Genomic DNA, 16,514 nt, shown 5'->3' on the forward strand with positions numbered 1-16,514 from the left:
CACTGGACATATGCTTACCAGGCACTGCGTATATGCTTACCCAGCACTGCACATCTGCTTTCCGGGCACTGTGCATCTGCTTACCAGGCACTGGGTTTCTTCTCAGCAGGCACTGGGCATATGCTTACCTGGCACTGGGCATCTGCTTACCAGGAATCAGGCACATGCTTAACCGGCACTGGGCCTCTGCTTACTAGGCACTGGGCATATGCTTAGCAGGCACTGGGCATCTGCTTACCAGGCACTGGGCATATGCTCCCCAGGCACTGGGTATATGCTTAAAAGGCACTGGCATATGCTTACCAGGCACTGGGCATATGCTTACCAGGCACTGGGCATATGCTTACCAGGCACTGGCATGTGCTCACCAGGCACTGGCCATCTGCTTACCAGGCCCTGTGCATATGCTTACCAGACACTGGGCATGTGCTCACCAGCACTGGGAATATGCTTAACAGCACTGAGCATCTGCTTACCAGGAACTGGCATATGCTTATCAGCCACTGGCATATGCATACCCAGCACTGGGCATCTGCTCACCAGGCACTGGCACATGCTACACAGCCACTGGGCATCTGCTTACCAGGCACTGGGCATATGCTTACCAGGCACTGGGCATCTGCTTAACCGTCACTGGCATATGCTTACCAGCCACTGGCATATGCTTACCCAGCACTGGGCATCTGCTCAGCAGCCACTGGCACATGCTACAGAGGCACTGGGCATCTGCTTACCAGGCACTGGGTATATGCTCACCAGGCACTGGGCATATGCTCCCCGGGCACTGGGCATATGCATACCAGGCACTGGGCATATGCTCCCCGGGCACTGGGCATATGCTTACCAGGCACTGGGCATATACTGACCGGGCACTGGGCATATGCTTACAAGTCACTGGCATCTGCTTACCAAGCACTGGGCATATGCTTACCAGGCACTGGGCATATGCTTACCCAGCACTGTGCATCTGCTTACCGGGCACTGGGCATCTGCTTACCAGGCACTGGGCATATGCTTACCAGGCACTGGGCATCTGCTTACCAGGCACCGGGCACATGCTTACCCTGCACTGGGCACATGCTTACTAGGCACTGGGCATATGCTTACCAGGCACTGGGCATATACTCACCGGGCACTGGGCATATGCTTACAAGGCACTGGCATCTGCTTACCAGGCACTGGGCATATGCTTACCAAGCACTGGGCATATGCTTACCCAGCACTGCGCATCTGCTTACCGGGCACTGGGCATCTGCTTACCAGGCACTGGGCATCTGCTTAGCAGGCACTGGGCATATGCTTTGCAGGTACTGGGCATCTGCTTACCAGGCACCGGGCACATGCTTACTAGGCACTGGGCACATGCTTACCAGGCACTGGGCATATGCTTACCAGGCACTGACCAGGCACTGGCCATCTGCTCACTAGGCCCTCTGCATATGCCTACCAGGCACTGAGCATCTGCTTACCAGGCACTGGCATCTGCTTACCAGGCACTGGCATATGCTTATCCAGCACTGGCATATGCTTCTCCAGCACTAGGCATCTGCTCACCAGACACTGGCACATGCTACACAGCCACTGGGCATCTGCTTACCAGGCACTGGGCATCTGCTCACCAGGCACTGGGCATATGCTTACCAGGCACTGGCATATGTTTACCCAGCACCGGGCATCTGCTTACCAGGCACTGGGCATATGCTTACCAGGCACTGGCATATGTTTACCCAGCACTGGGCATCTGCTCACCAGGCACTGGCACATGCTACACAGGCACTGGGCATCTGCTTACCAGGCACTGGGCATATGCTTACCAGGCACTGGCATATGTTTACCCAGCACTGGGCATCTGCTCACCAGGCACTGGCACATGCTACACAGGCACCGGGTATCTGCTTACCAGGAACTGGGCATATGCTTACCAGGCACTGGGCATATGCTTACCAGGCACTGGCGTATGTTTACCCAGCACTGGGCATCTGCTCACCAGGCACCGGCACATGCTACACAGGCACTGGGCATCTGCTTACCAGGCACTGGGCATCTGCTCACCATGTACTGGACATATGCTTACCAGGCACTGGCATATGTTTACCCAGCACGGGGCATCTGCTCACCAGGCACTGGCACATGCTACACAGGCACTGGGCATCTGCTTACCAGGCACTGGGCATATGCTTACCAGACACTGGCATATGTTTACCCAGAACTGGGCATCTGCTCACCAGGCACTGGCACATGCTACACAGGCACTGGGCATCTGCTTACCAGGCACTGGGTATATGCTTACCAGGCACTGACATATGCTTACCAGCCACTGGCATATGCTTACCCAGCACTGGGCATCTGCTCACCAGGCACTGGCACATGCTACACAGGCACTGGGCATCTGCTTACCAGGCACTGGGCATCTGCTCACCAGGTACTGGGAAATATGCTTACCAGGCACTGGCATATGTTTACCCAGCACTGGGCATCTGCTCACCAGGCACTGGCACATGCTACACAGGCACTGGGCATCTGCTTACCAGGCACTGGGCATATGCTTACCAGGCACTGACATATGTTTACCCAGCACTGGGCATCTGCTCACCAGGCACTGGCACATGCTACACTGGGCACTGGGCATCTGCTTACCAGGCACTGGGCATCTGCTCACCATGTACTGGGCATATGTTTACCAGGCACTGGCATATGTTTACCCAGCACTGCGCATCTGCTCACCAGGCACTGGCACATGCTACACAGGCACTGGGCATCTGCTTACCAGGCACTGGGCATATTCTTACCAGACACTGGCATATGTTTACCCAGAACTGGGCATCTGCTCACCAGGCACTGGCACATGCTACACAGGCACTGGGTATCTGCTTACCAGGCACTGGGCATATGGTTACCAGGCACTGACATATGCTTTCCAGCCACTGGCATATGCTTACCCAGCACTGGGCATCTGCTCACCAGGCACTGGCACATGCTACACAGGCACTGGGCATCTGCTTACCAGGCACTGGGCATCTGCTCACCAGGTACTGGGCATATGCTTACCAGGCACTGGCATATGTTTACCCAGCACTTGGCATCTGCTCACCAGGCACTGGCACATGCTACGCAGGCACTGGGCATCTGCTTACCAGGCACTGGGCATATGCTTACCAAGCACTGGGCATATGTTCTCCAGGCACTGGGCATATGCTCCCCGGGCACTGGGCATATGCATACCAGGCACTGGGCATATGCTCACCGGGCACTGGGCATATGCTTACAAGGCACTGGCATCTGCTTACCAGGCACTGGGTATCTGCTTACCAGGCACTGGCCATGTGCATAGCAGGCACTGGGCATATGCTTACCAGGCACTGGGCATCTGCTTGCCAGGCACTGAGCATATGCTTACCAGGCACTGGCATATGCTTACCAGGCACTGGGCATCTGCTTACCAGACACTGGGCATCTGCTTAGCAGGATCTGGGCATATGCTTACCAGACACTGGGCATCTGCTCACCAGGCACCGGACATATGCTTACCTGGCACTGGGCATATGCTTACCGGGCACTGGGCATATGCTTACCAGGCACTGGGCATCTGCTTACCAGGCACTGTTTATATGCTTACCCGGCACTGGGCATCTGCTTACCGGGCAGTGGGCATATGCTTATGGGCACTGGGCATATGCTTACCGGGCATATGCTTACCAGGCACTGGGCATCTGCTTAGCAGGCACTGGGCATATGCTTACCAGGCACTAGGTATCTGCTCACCAGGCACCAGACATTTGCTTACCAGGCACTGGCACATGCTTACCGGGCACTGGTGATATGCTTAGCAGGCACTGGGCATATGCTTACCAGGTGCTGGGCATCTGCTCACCAGGTATGGGGCATATGCTTACCAGGCACTGGCATATGTTTACCCAGCACTGGGCATCTGCTCACCAGGCACTGGCACATGCTACATAGGCACTGGGCATCTGCTTACCAGGCACTGGGCATCTGCTCAGGAAGTACTGGGCATATGCTTACCAGGCACTGGCATATGTTTACCCAGCACTGGGCATCTACTCACCAGGCACTGGCACATGCTACACAGGCACTGGGCATCTGCTTACCAGGCACTGGGTATATGCTTACCAGGCACTGACATATGCTTACCAGCCACTGGCATATGCTTACCCAGCACTGGGCATCTGCTCACCAGGCACTGGCACATGCTACACAGGCACTGGGCATCTGCTTACCAGGCACTGGGCATCTGCTCACCAGGTACTGGGCATATGCTTACCAGGCACTGGCATATGTTTACCCAGCACTGGGCATCTGCTCACCAGGCACTGGCACATGCTACACAGGCACTGGGCATCTGCTTACCAGGCACTGGGCATATGCTTACCAGGCACTGGCATATGTTTACCCAGCACTGGGCATCTGCTCACCAGGCACTGGCACATGCTACACTGGGCACTGGGCATCTGCTTACCAGGCACTGGGCATCTGCTCACCATGTACTGGGCATATGTTTACCAGGCACTGGCATATGTTTACCCAGCACTGGGCATCTGCTCACCAGGCACTGGCACATGCTACACAGGCACTGGGCATCTGCTTACCAGGCACTGGGCATATTCTTACCAGACACTAGCATATGTTTACCCAGAACTGGGCATCTGCTCACCAGGCACTGGCACATGCTACACAGGCACTGGGCATCTGCTTACCAGGCACTGGGCATATGGTTACCAGGCACTGACATATGCTTTCCAGCCACTGGCATATGCTTACCCAGCACTGGGCATCTGCTCACCAGGCACTGGCACACGCTACACAGGCACTGGGCATCTGCTTACCAGGCACTGGGCATCTGCTCACCAGGTACTGGGCATATGCTTACCAGCCACTGGCATATGCTTACCCAGCACTGGGCATCTGCTCACCAGGCACTGGCACATGCTACACAGGCACTGGGCATCTGCTTACCAGGCACTGGGCATATGCTTACCAGGCACTGGGCATATGTTCTCCAGGCACTGGGCATATGCTCCCCGGGCACTGGGCATATGCATACCAGGCACTGGGCATCTGCTTACCAGGCACTGGGCATCTGCTCAGGAAGTACTGGGCATATGCTTACCAGGCACTGGCATATGTTTACCCAGCACTGGGCATCTGCTCACCAGGCACTGGCACCTGCTACACAGGCACTGGGCATCTGCTTACCAGGCACTGGGTATATGCTTACCAGGCACTGACATATGCTTACCAGCCACTGGCATATGCTTACCCAGCACTGGGCATCTGCTCACCAGGCACTGGCACGTGCTACACAGGCACTGGGCATCTGCTTACCAGGCACTGGGCATCTGCTCACCAGGTACTGGGCATATGCTTACCAGGCACTGGCATATGTTTACCCAGCACTGGGCATCTGCTCACCAGGCACTGGCACATGCTACACAGGCACTGGTCATCTGCTTACCAGGCACTGGGCATATGCTTACCAGGCACTGGGCATATGTTCTCCAGGCACTGGGCATATGCTCCCCGGGCACTGGGCATATGCATACCAGGCACTGGGCATCTGCTTACCAGGCACTGGGCATCTGCTCAGGAAGTACTGGGCATATGCTTACCAGGCACTGGCATATGTTTACCCAGCACTGGGCATCTGCTCACCAGGCACTGGCACCTGCTACACAGGCACTGGGCATCTGCTTACCAGGCACTGGGTATATGCTTACCAGGCACTGACATATGCTTACCAGCCACTGGCATATGCTTACCCAGCACTGGGCATCTGCTCACCAGGCACTGGCACGTGCTACACAGGCACTGGGCATCTGCTTACCAGGCACTGGGCATATGCTTACCAGGCACTGGCATATGTTTACCCAGCACTGGGCATCTGCTCACCAGGCACTGGCACATGCTACACTGGGCACTGGGCATCTGCTTACCAGGCACTGGGCATCTGCTCACCATGTACTGGGCATATGTTTACCAGGCACTGGCATATGTTTACCCAGCACTGGGCATCTGCTCACCAGGCACTGGCACATGCTACACAGACACTGGGCATCTGCTTACCAGGCACTGGGCATATTATTACCAGACACTAGCATATGTTTACCCAGAACTGGGCATCTGCTCACCAGGCACTGGCACATGCTACACAGGCACTGGGCATCTGCTTACCAGGCACTGGGCATATGGTTACCAGGCACTGACATATGCTTTCCAGCCACTGGCATATGCTTACCCAGCACTGGGCATCTGCTCACCAGGCACTGGCACATGCTACACAGGCACTGGGCATCTGCTTACCAGGCACTGGGCATCTGCTCACCAGGTACTGGGCATATGCTTACCAGGCACTGGCATATGTTTACCCAGCACTGGGCATCTGCTCACCAGGCACTGGCACATGCTACGCAGGCACTGGGCATCTGCTTACCAGGCACTGGGCATATGCTTACCAGGCACTGGGCATGTGTTCTCCAGGCACTGGGCATATGCTCCCCGGGCACTGGGCATATGCATACCAGGCACTGGGCATATGCTCACCGGGCACTGGGCATATGCTTACAAGGCACTGGCATCTGCTTACCAGGCACTGGGCATCTGCTTACCAGGCACTGGCCATGTGCATAGCAGGCACTGGGCATATGCTTACCAGGCACTGGGCATCTGCTTGCCAGGCACTGAACATATGCTTACCAGGCACTGGCATATGCTTACCAGGCACTGGGCATCTGCTTACCAGACACTGGGCATCTGCTTAGCAGGCTCTGGGCATATGCTTACCAGACACTGGGCATCTGCTCACCAGGCACCGGACATATGCTTACCTGGCACTGGGCATATGCTTACCGGGCACTGGGCATATGCTTACCAGGCACTGGGCATCTGCTTACCAGGCACTGTTTATATGCTTACCCGGCACTGGGCATCTGCTTACCGGGCAGTGGGCATATGCTTATGGGAACTGGGCATATGCTTACCGGGCATATGCTTAGCAGGCACTGGGCATCTGCTTAGCAGACACTGGACATATGCTTACCAGGCACTAGGTATCTGCTCACCAGGCACCGGACATATGCTTACTAGGCACTGGCACATGCTTACCGGGCACTGGTGATATGCTTAGCAGGCACTGGGCATATGCTTACCAGGTGCTGGGCATCTGCTCACCAGGTATGGGGCATATGCTTACCAGGCACTGGCATATGTTTACCCAGCACTGGGCATCTGCTCACCAGGCACTGGCACATGCTACATAGGCACTGGGCATCTGCTTACCAGGCACTGGGCATCTGCTCAGGAAGTACTGGGCATATGCTTACCAGGCACTGGCATATGTTTACCCAGCACTGGGCATCTGCTCACCAGGCACTGGCACATGCTACACAGGCACTGGGCATCTGCTTACCAGGCACTGGGCATCTGCTCACCAGGTAGTGGGCATATGCTTACCAGGCACTAACATATGTTTACCCAGCACTGGGCATCTGCTCACCAGGCACTGCTCACCAGGCACTGGCACATTCTACACAGACACTGGGCATCTGCTAAACAGTCACTGGGCATATGCTTACCAGGCACTGGGCATATGTTCACCAGGCACTGGGCATATGCTTGCCAGGCACTGGGCATATGCTTACCTGGCACTGGGCATATGCTTACAAGGCACTGGTATCTGCTTACCAGGCACTGGGCATCTGCTTACCAGGCAGTAGGCATGCACATACCAGGCACTGGGCATATGCTTACCAGGCACTGGGTATCTGTTTCCTGGCACTGGGCATATGCTTACCAGACACTGGCATATGTTTACCCAGCACTGGGCATCTGCTCACCAGGCACTGGCACACGCTACACAGGCACTGGGCATCTGCTTACCAGGCACTGGGCATCTGCTCACCAGGTACTGGGCATATGCTTACCAGCCACTGGCATATGCTTACCCAGCACTGGGCATCTGCTCACCAGGCACTGGCACATGCTACACAGGCACTGGGCATCTGCTTACCAGGCACTGGGCATATGCTTACCAGGCACTGGGCATATGTTCTCCAGGCACTGGGCATATGCTCCCCGGGCACTGGGCATATGCATACCAGGCACTGGGCATCTGCTTACCAGGCACTGGGCATCTGCTCAGGAAGTACTGGGCATATGCTTACCAGGCACTGGCATATGTTTACCCAGCACTGGGCATCTGCTCACCAGGCACTGGCACCTGCTACACAGGCACTGGGCATCTGCTTACCAGGCACTGGGTATATGCTTACCAGGCACTGACATATGCTTACCAGCCACTGGCATATGCTTAGCCAGCACTGGGCATCTGCTCACCAGGCACTGGCACGTGCTACACAGGCACTGGGCATCTGCTTACCAGGCACTGGGCATCTGCTCACCAGGTACTGGGCATATGCTTACCAGGCACTGGCATATGTTTACCCAGCACTGGGCATCTGCTCACCAGGCACTGGCACATGCTACACAGGCACTGGGCATCTGCTTACCAGGCACTGGGCATATGCTTACCAGGCACTGGGCATATGTTCTCCAGGCACTGGGTATATGCTCCCCGGGCACTGGGCATATGCATACCAGGCACTGGGCATCTGCTTACCAGGCACTGGGCATCTGCTCAGGAAGTACTGGGCATATGCTTACCAGGCACTGGCATATGTTTACCCAGCACTGGGCATCTGCTCACCAGGCACTGGCACCTGCTACACAGGCACTGGGCATCTGCTTACCAGGCACTGGGTATATGCTTACCAGGCACTGACATATGCTTACCAGCCACTGGCATATGCTTACCCAGCACTGGGCATCTGCTCACCAGGCACTGGCACGTGCTACACAGGCACTGGGCATCTGCTTACCAGGCACTGGGCATCTGCTCACCAGGTACTGGGCATATGCTTACCAGGCACTGGCATATGTTTACCCAGCACTGGGCATCTGCTCACCAGGCACTGGCACATGCTACACAGGCACTGGGCATCTGCTTACCAGGCACTGGGCATATGCTTACCAGGCACTGGCATATGTTTACCCAGCACTGGGCATCTGCTCACCAGGCACTGGCACATGCTACACTGGGCACTGGGCATCTGCTTACCAGGCACTGGGCATCTGCTCACCATGTACTGGGCAAATGTTTACCAGGCACTGGCATATGTTTACCCAGCACTGGGCATCTGCTCACCAGGCACTGGCACATGCTACACAGACACTGGGCATCTGCTTACCAGGCACTGGGCATATTATTACCAGACACTAGCATATGTTTACCCAGAACTGGGCATCTGCTCACCAGGCACTGGCACATGCTACACAGGCACTGGGCATCTGCTTACCAGGCACTGGGCATATGGTTACCAGGCACTGACATATGCTTTCCAGCCACTGGCATATGCTTACCCAGCACTGGGCATCTGCTCACCAGGCACTGGCACATGCTACACAGGCACTGGGCATCTGCTTACCAGGCACTGGGCATCTGCTCACCAGGTACTGGGCATATGCTTACCAGGCACTGGCATATGTTTACCCAGCACTGGGCATCTGCTCACCAGGCACTGGCACATGCTACGCAGGCACTGGGCATGTGCTTACTAGGCACTGGGCATATGCTTACCAGGCACTGGGCATGTGTTCTCCAGGCACTGGGCATATGCTCCCCGGGCACTGGGCATATGCATACCAGGCACTGGGCATATGCTCACCGGGCACTGGGCATATGCTTACAAGGCACTGGCATCTGCTTACCAGGCACTGGGCATCTGCTTACCAGGCACTGGCCATGTGCATAGCAGGCACTGGGCATATGCTTACCAGGCACTGGGCATCTGCTTGCCAGGCACTGAACATATGCTTACCAGGCACTGGCATATGCTTACCAGGCACTGGGCATCTGCTTACCAGACACTGGGCATCTGCTTAGCAGGCTCTGGGCATATGCTTACCAGACACTGGGCATCTGCTCACCAGGCACCGGACATATGCTTACCTGGCACTGGGCATATGCTTACCGGGCACTGGGCATATGCTTACCAGGCACTGGGCATCTGCTTACCAGGCACTGTTTATATGCTTACCCGGCACTGGGCATCTGCTTACCGGGCAGTGGGCATATGCTTATGGGAACTGGGCATATGCTTACCGGGCATATGCTTAGCAGGCACTGGGCATCTGCTTAGCAGACACTGGGCATATGCTTACCAGGCACTAGGTATCTGCTCACCAGGCACCGGACATATGCTTACCAGGCACTGGCACATGCTTACCGGGCACTGGTGATATGCTTAGCAGGCACTGGGCATATGCTTACCAGGTGCTGGGGATCTGCTCACCAGGTATGGGGCATATGCTTACCAGGCACTGACATATGTTTACCCAGCACTGGGCATCTGCTCACCAGGCACTGGCACATGCTACATAGGCACTGGGCATCTGCTTACCAGGCACTGGGCATCTGCTCAGGAAGTACTGGGCATATGCTTACCAGGCACTGGCATATGTTTACCCAGCACTGGGCATCTGCTCACCAGGCACTGGCACATGCTACACAGGCACTGGGCATCTGCTTACCAGGCACTGGGCATCTGCTCACCAGGTAGTGGGCATATGCTTACCAGGCACTAACATATGTTTACCCAGCACTGGGCATCTGCTCACCAGGCACTGCTCACCAGGCACTGGCACATTCTACACAGACACTGGGCATCTGCTAAACAGTCACTGGGCATATGCTTACCAGGCACTGGGCATATGTTCACCAGGCACTGGGCATATGCTTGCCAGGCACTGGGCATATGCTTACCTGGCACTGGGCATATGCTTACAAGGCACTGGTATCTGCTTACCAGGCACTGGGCATCTGCTTACCAGGCAGTAGGCATGCACATACCAGGCACTGGGCATATGCTTACCAGGCACTGGGTATCTGTTTCCTGGCACTGGGCATATGCTTACCAGACACTGGGCATCTGCTTAGCAGGCACTGGGCATCTGCTTACCAGACACTGGACATCTGCTCACCAGTCACCGGATATATGCTAACCCAGCACTGGGCATATGCTTTCTAGGCACTGGGCATCTGCTTACCAGGCACTGTGCATATCCTTACCCGGGACTGGGCATCTGCTTACCGGGCACTGGGCATATGCTTACCGGGCATATGCTTAGCAGGCACTGGGCATCTGCTTAGCAGGCACTGGGCACATGCTTACCAGGAACTGGGCATCTGCTTACCAGGCACTGTGCATATCCTTACCCGGAACTGGGCATCTGCTTATCGGGCACTGGGCATATGCTTACCGGGCATATGCTTAGCAGGCACTGGGCATCTGCTTAGCAGGCACTGGGCACATGCTTACCAGGAACTGGGCATCTGCTTACCAGGCACTGGGTATATGCTTACCAAGCACTGGCATCTGCTCATCAGGCACTGGGCATATGCTTACTGGGCATCTGCCTACCAGTCACTGGGCATATGCTCACCAGTCACTGGGCATATGCTTACCAGGCACTGGGCATCTGCTTACCAGGCACTGGGCATATGCTCACCGGCACTGGGCATATGCTTACCAGGCACTGGGCATCTGCTTAGCAAGCACTGGGAATCTGCTTCCGGGCACTGGGCATGTACTGCCGGGCACTGGGTATATTCTTACCAGGCACTGGGCATGTGCTTACCAGGCCCTGTGCATATGCTTACCAGGCACTGGACATCTGCTTACCAGGCATTGGGCATATTCTTACCGGGCACTGGGCACCTGCTTACCAGGCACTGGACATATGCTTACCAGGCACTGGGTATATGCTTACCCAGCTCCGCACATCTGCTTACCGGGCATTGTGCATCTGCTTACCAGGCACCGGGCATATGCTCCCCAGGCACTGGGTATATGCATACAATGCACTGGCATATGCTTACCAGGCACTGGGCATATGCTCCCCGGGCACTGGGTATATGCATACAAGGCACTGGCATATGCTTACCAGGCACTGGGCATATGCTTACCAGGCACTGGCATGTGCTCACCAGGCACTGGCCATCTGCTCACTAGGCCCTGTGCATATGCTTACCAGGCACTGGGCATGTGCTTACCAGCACTGGGAATATGCTTACCAGGCACTGAGCATCTGCTTACCAGGCACTGGCATATGCTTACCAGCCACTGGGTATATGCTTCTTGGGCACTGGGTATATGCTTACAAGGCACTGGCATATGCTTACCAGGCACTGGGCATATGCTTACCAGGAAGTGGCATGTGCTCACCAGGCACTGGCCATCTGCTCACTAGGCCCTGCGCATATGCTTAGTGGGCACTGGGCATATGCTTACCAGGCACTGGCATATGTTTACCCAGCACTGGGCATCTGCTCACCAGGCACTGGCACATGGTACACAGGCACTGGGCATCTGCTTACCAGGCACTGGGCATATGCTTACCAGGCACTGGCATATGTTTACCCAGCACTGGGCATCTGCTCACCAGGCACTGGCACATGCTACACAGGCACTGGGTATCTGCTTACCAGGAACTGGGCATATGCTTACCAGGCACTGGGCATATGCTTACCAGGCACTGGCATATGTTTACCCAGCACTGGGCATCTGCTCACCAGGTACCAGCACATGCTACACAGGCACTGGGCATCTGCTTACCAGGCACTGGGCATCTGCTCACCATGTACTGGGCATTTGCTTACCAGGCACTGGCATATGTTTACCCAGCACTGGGCATCTGCTCACCAGGCACTGGCACATGCTACACAGGCACTGGGCATCTGCTTACCAGGCACTGGGCATATGCTTACCAGACACTGGCATATGTTTACTCAGAACTGGGCATCTGCTCACCAGGCACTGGCACATGCTACACAGGCACTGGGCAATTGCTTACCAGGCATTGGGCATATGCTTACCAGGCACTGACATATGCTTACCAGCCACTGGCATACGCTTACCCAGCACTGGGCATCTGCTCACCAGGCACTGGCACATGCTACACAGGCACTGGGCATCTGCTTACCAGGCACTGGGCATCTGCTCACCAGGTACTGGGCATATGCTTACCAGGCACTGGCATATGTTTACCCAGCACTGGGCATATGCTCACCAGGCACTGGCACATGCTACACAGGCACTGGTCATCTGCTTACCAGGCACTGGGCATATGCTTACCAGGCACTGGCATATGTTTACCCAGCATTGGGCATCTGCTCACCAGGCACTGGCACATGCTACACAGGCACTGGGCATCTGCTTACCAGGCACTGGGCATGTGCTTACCAGGCACTGGCATATGTTTACCCAGCACTGGGCATCTGCTCACCAGGCACTGGCACATGCTACACAGGCACTGGGTATCTGCTTACGAGGAACTGGGCATATGCTTACCAGGCACTGGGTATATGCTTACCAGGCACTGGCGTATGTTTACCCAGCACTGGGCATCTGCTCACCAGGCACCGGCACATGCTACACAGGCACTGGGCATCTGCTTACCAGGCACTGGGCACCTGCTCACCATGTACTGGGCTTATGTTTACCAGGCACTGGCATATGTTTACCCAGCACTGGGCATCTGCTCACCAGGCACTGGCACATGCTACACAGGCACTGAGCATCTGCTTACCAGGCACTGGGCATATGCTTACCAGGCACTGGCATATGTTTACCCAGCACTGGGCATCTGCTCACCAGGCACTGGCACATGGTACACAGGCACTGGGCATCTGCTTACCAGGCACTGGGCATATGCTTACCAGGCACTGGCATATGTTTACCCAGCACTGGGCATCTGCTCACCAGGCACTGGCACATGCTACACAGGCACTGGGTATCTGCTTACCAGGAACTGGGCATATGCTTACCAGGCACTGGGCATATGCTTACCAGGCACTGGCATATGTTTACCCAGCACTGGGCATCTGCTCACCAGGTACCAGCACATGCTACACAGGCACTGGGCATCTGCTTACCAGGCACTGGGCATCTGCTCACCATGTACTGGGCATTTGCTTACCAGGCACTGGCATATGTTTACCCAGCACTGGGCATCTGCTCACCAGGCACTGGCACATGCTACACAGGCACTGGGCATCTGCTTACCAGGCACTGGGCATATGCTTACCAGACACTGGCATATGTTTACTCAGAACTGGGCATCTGCTCACCAGGCACTGACACATGCTACACAGGCACTGGGCATCTGCTTACCAGGCATTGGGCATATGCTTACCAGGCACTGACATATGCTTACCAGCCACTGGCATATGCTTACCCAGCACTGGGCATCTGCTCACCAGGCACTGGCACATGCTACACAGGCACTGGGCATCTGCTTACCAGGCACTGGGCATCTGCTCACCAGGCACTGGGCATATGCTTACCAGGCACTGGCATATGTTTACCCAGCACTGGGCATATGCTCACCAGGCACTGGCACATGCTACACAGGCACTGGGCATCTGCTTACCAGGCACTGGGCATATGCTTACCAGGCACTGGCATATGTTTACCCAGCTTTGGGCATCTGCTCACCAGGCACTGGCACATGCTACACAGGCACTGGGCATCTGCTTACCAGGCACTGGGCATGTGCTTACCAGGCACTGGCATATGTTTACCCAGCACTGGGCATCTGCTCACCAGGCACTGGCACATGCTACACAGGCACTGGGTATCTGCTTACGAGGAACTGGGCATATGCTTACCAGGCACTGGGTATATGCTTACCAGGCACTGGCGTATGTTTACCCAGCACTGGGCATCTGCTCACCAGGCACCGGCACATGCTACACAGGCACTGGGCATCTGCTTACCAGGCACTGGGCACCTGCTCAACATGTACTGGGCTTATGTTTACCAGGCACTGGCATATGTTTACCCAGCACTGGGCATCCGCTCACCAGGCACTGGCACATGCTACACAGGCACTGAGCATCTGCTTACCAGGCACTGGGCATATGCTTACCAGACACTGGCATATGTTTACCCGGAACTGGGCATCTGCTCACCAGGCACTGGCACATGCTACACAGGCACTGGGCATCTGCTTATCAGGCACTGGGCATATGCTTACCAGGCACTGACATATGCTTACCAGCCACTGGCATATGCTTACCCAGCACTGGGCATCTGCTCACCAGGCACTGGCACATGCTACATAGGCACTGGGCATCTGCTTACCAGGCACTGGGCATCTGCTCACCAGGTACTGGGCATATGCTTACCAGGCACTGGCATATGTTTACCCAGCACTGGGCATCTGCTCACCCGGCACTGGCACATGCTACGCAGACACTGGGTATCTGCTTACCAGGCACTGGGCATATGCTTACCAGGCACTGGGCATATGTTCACCAGGCACTGGGCATATGCTCCCCGGGCACTGGGCATATGCATACCAGGCACTGGGCATATGCTCCCCGGGCACTGGGCATATGCTTACCAGGCACTGGGCACATGCTCACCGGGCACTGGGCATATGCTTACAAGGCACTGGCATCTGCTTACCAGGCACTGGGCATCTGCTTACCAGGCACTGGCCATGTGCATACCAGGCACTGGCCATATGCTTACCAGGCACTGGGCATCTGCTTGCCAGGCACTGAGCATATGCTTACCAGGCACTGGCATATGCTTACCAGGCACTGGGCATCTGCTTACCAGACACTGGGCATCTGCTTAGCAGGCTCTGCGCATATGCTTACCAGACACTGGGCATCTTCTCACAGGCACCGGACATATGCTTACCTGGCACTGGGCATATGCTTACCGGGCACTGGGCATATGCTTACCAGGCACTGGGCATCTGCTTACCAGGCACTGTTTATATGCTTACCCGGCACTGGGCATCTACTTACCGGGCAGTGGGCATATGCTTATGGGCACTGGGCATATGCTTACCGGGCATATGCTTAGCAGGCACTGGGCATCTGCTTAGCAGGCACTGGGCATATGCTTACCAGGCACTGGGCATCTGCTCACCAGGCACCGGACATATGCTTACCAGGCACTGGCACATGCTTAAAGGGCACTGGTGATATGCTTTGCAGGCACTGGGCATATGCCTACCAGGCACTGAGCATCTGCTTATCTAGCACTGGCATATGCTTCTCCAGCACTAGGCATCTGCTCATCAGACACTGGCACATGCTACACAGCCACTGGGCATCTGCTTACCAGGCACTGGGCATCTGCTCACCAGGCACTGGGCATATGCTTACCAGGCACTGGCATATGTTTACCCAGCACCGGGCATCTGCTCACCAGGCACTGGCACATGCTACACAGGCACTGGGCATCTGCTTACCAGGCACTGGGCATATGCTTACCAGGCACTGGCATATGTTTACCCAGCACTGGGCATCTGCTCACCAGGCACTGGCACATGCTACACAGGCACTGGGCATCTGCTTACCAGGCACTGGGCATATGCTTACCAGGCACTGGCATATGTTTACCCAGCACTGGGCATCTGCTCAC

This window comes from Ambystoma mexicanum, chromosome 6p (genome assembly GCF_040938575.1).
Source record: "Ambystoma mexicanum isolate Mex_15411 chromosome 6p, UKY_AmexF1_1, whole genome shotgun sequence".
NCBI classification, from domain to species: Eukaryota; Metazoa; Chordata; class Amphibia; order Caudata; family Ambystomatidae; genus Ambystoma; species Ambystoma mexicanum.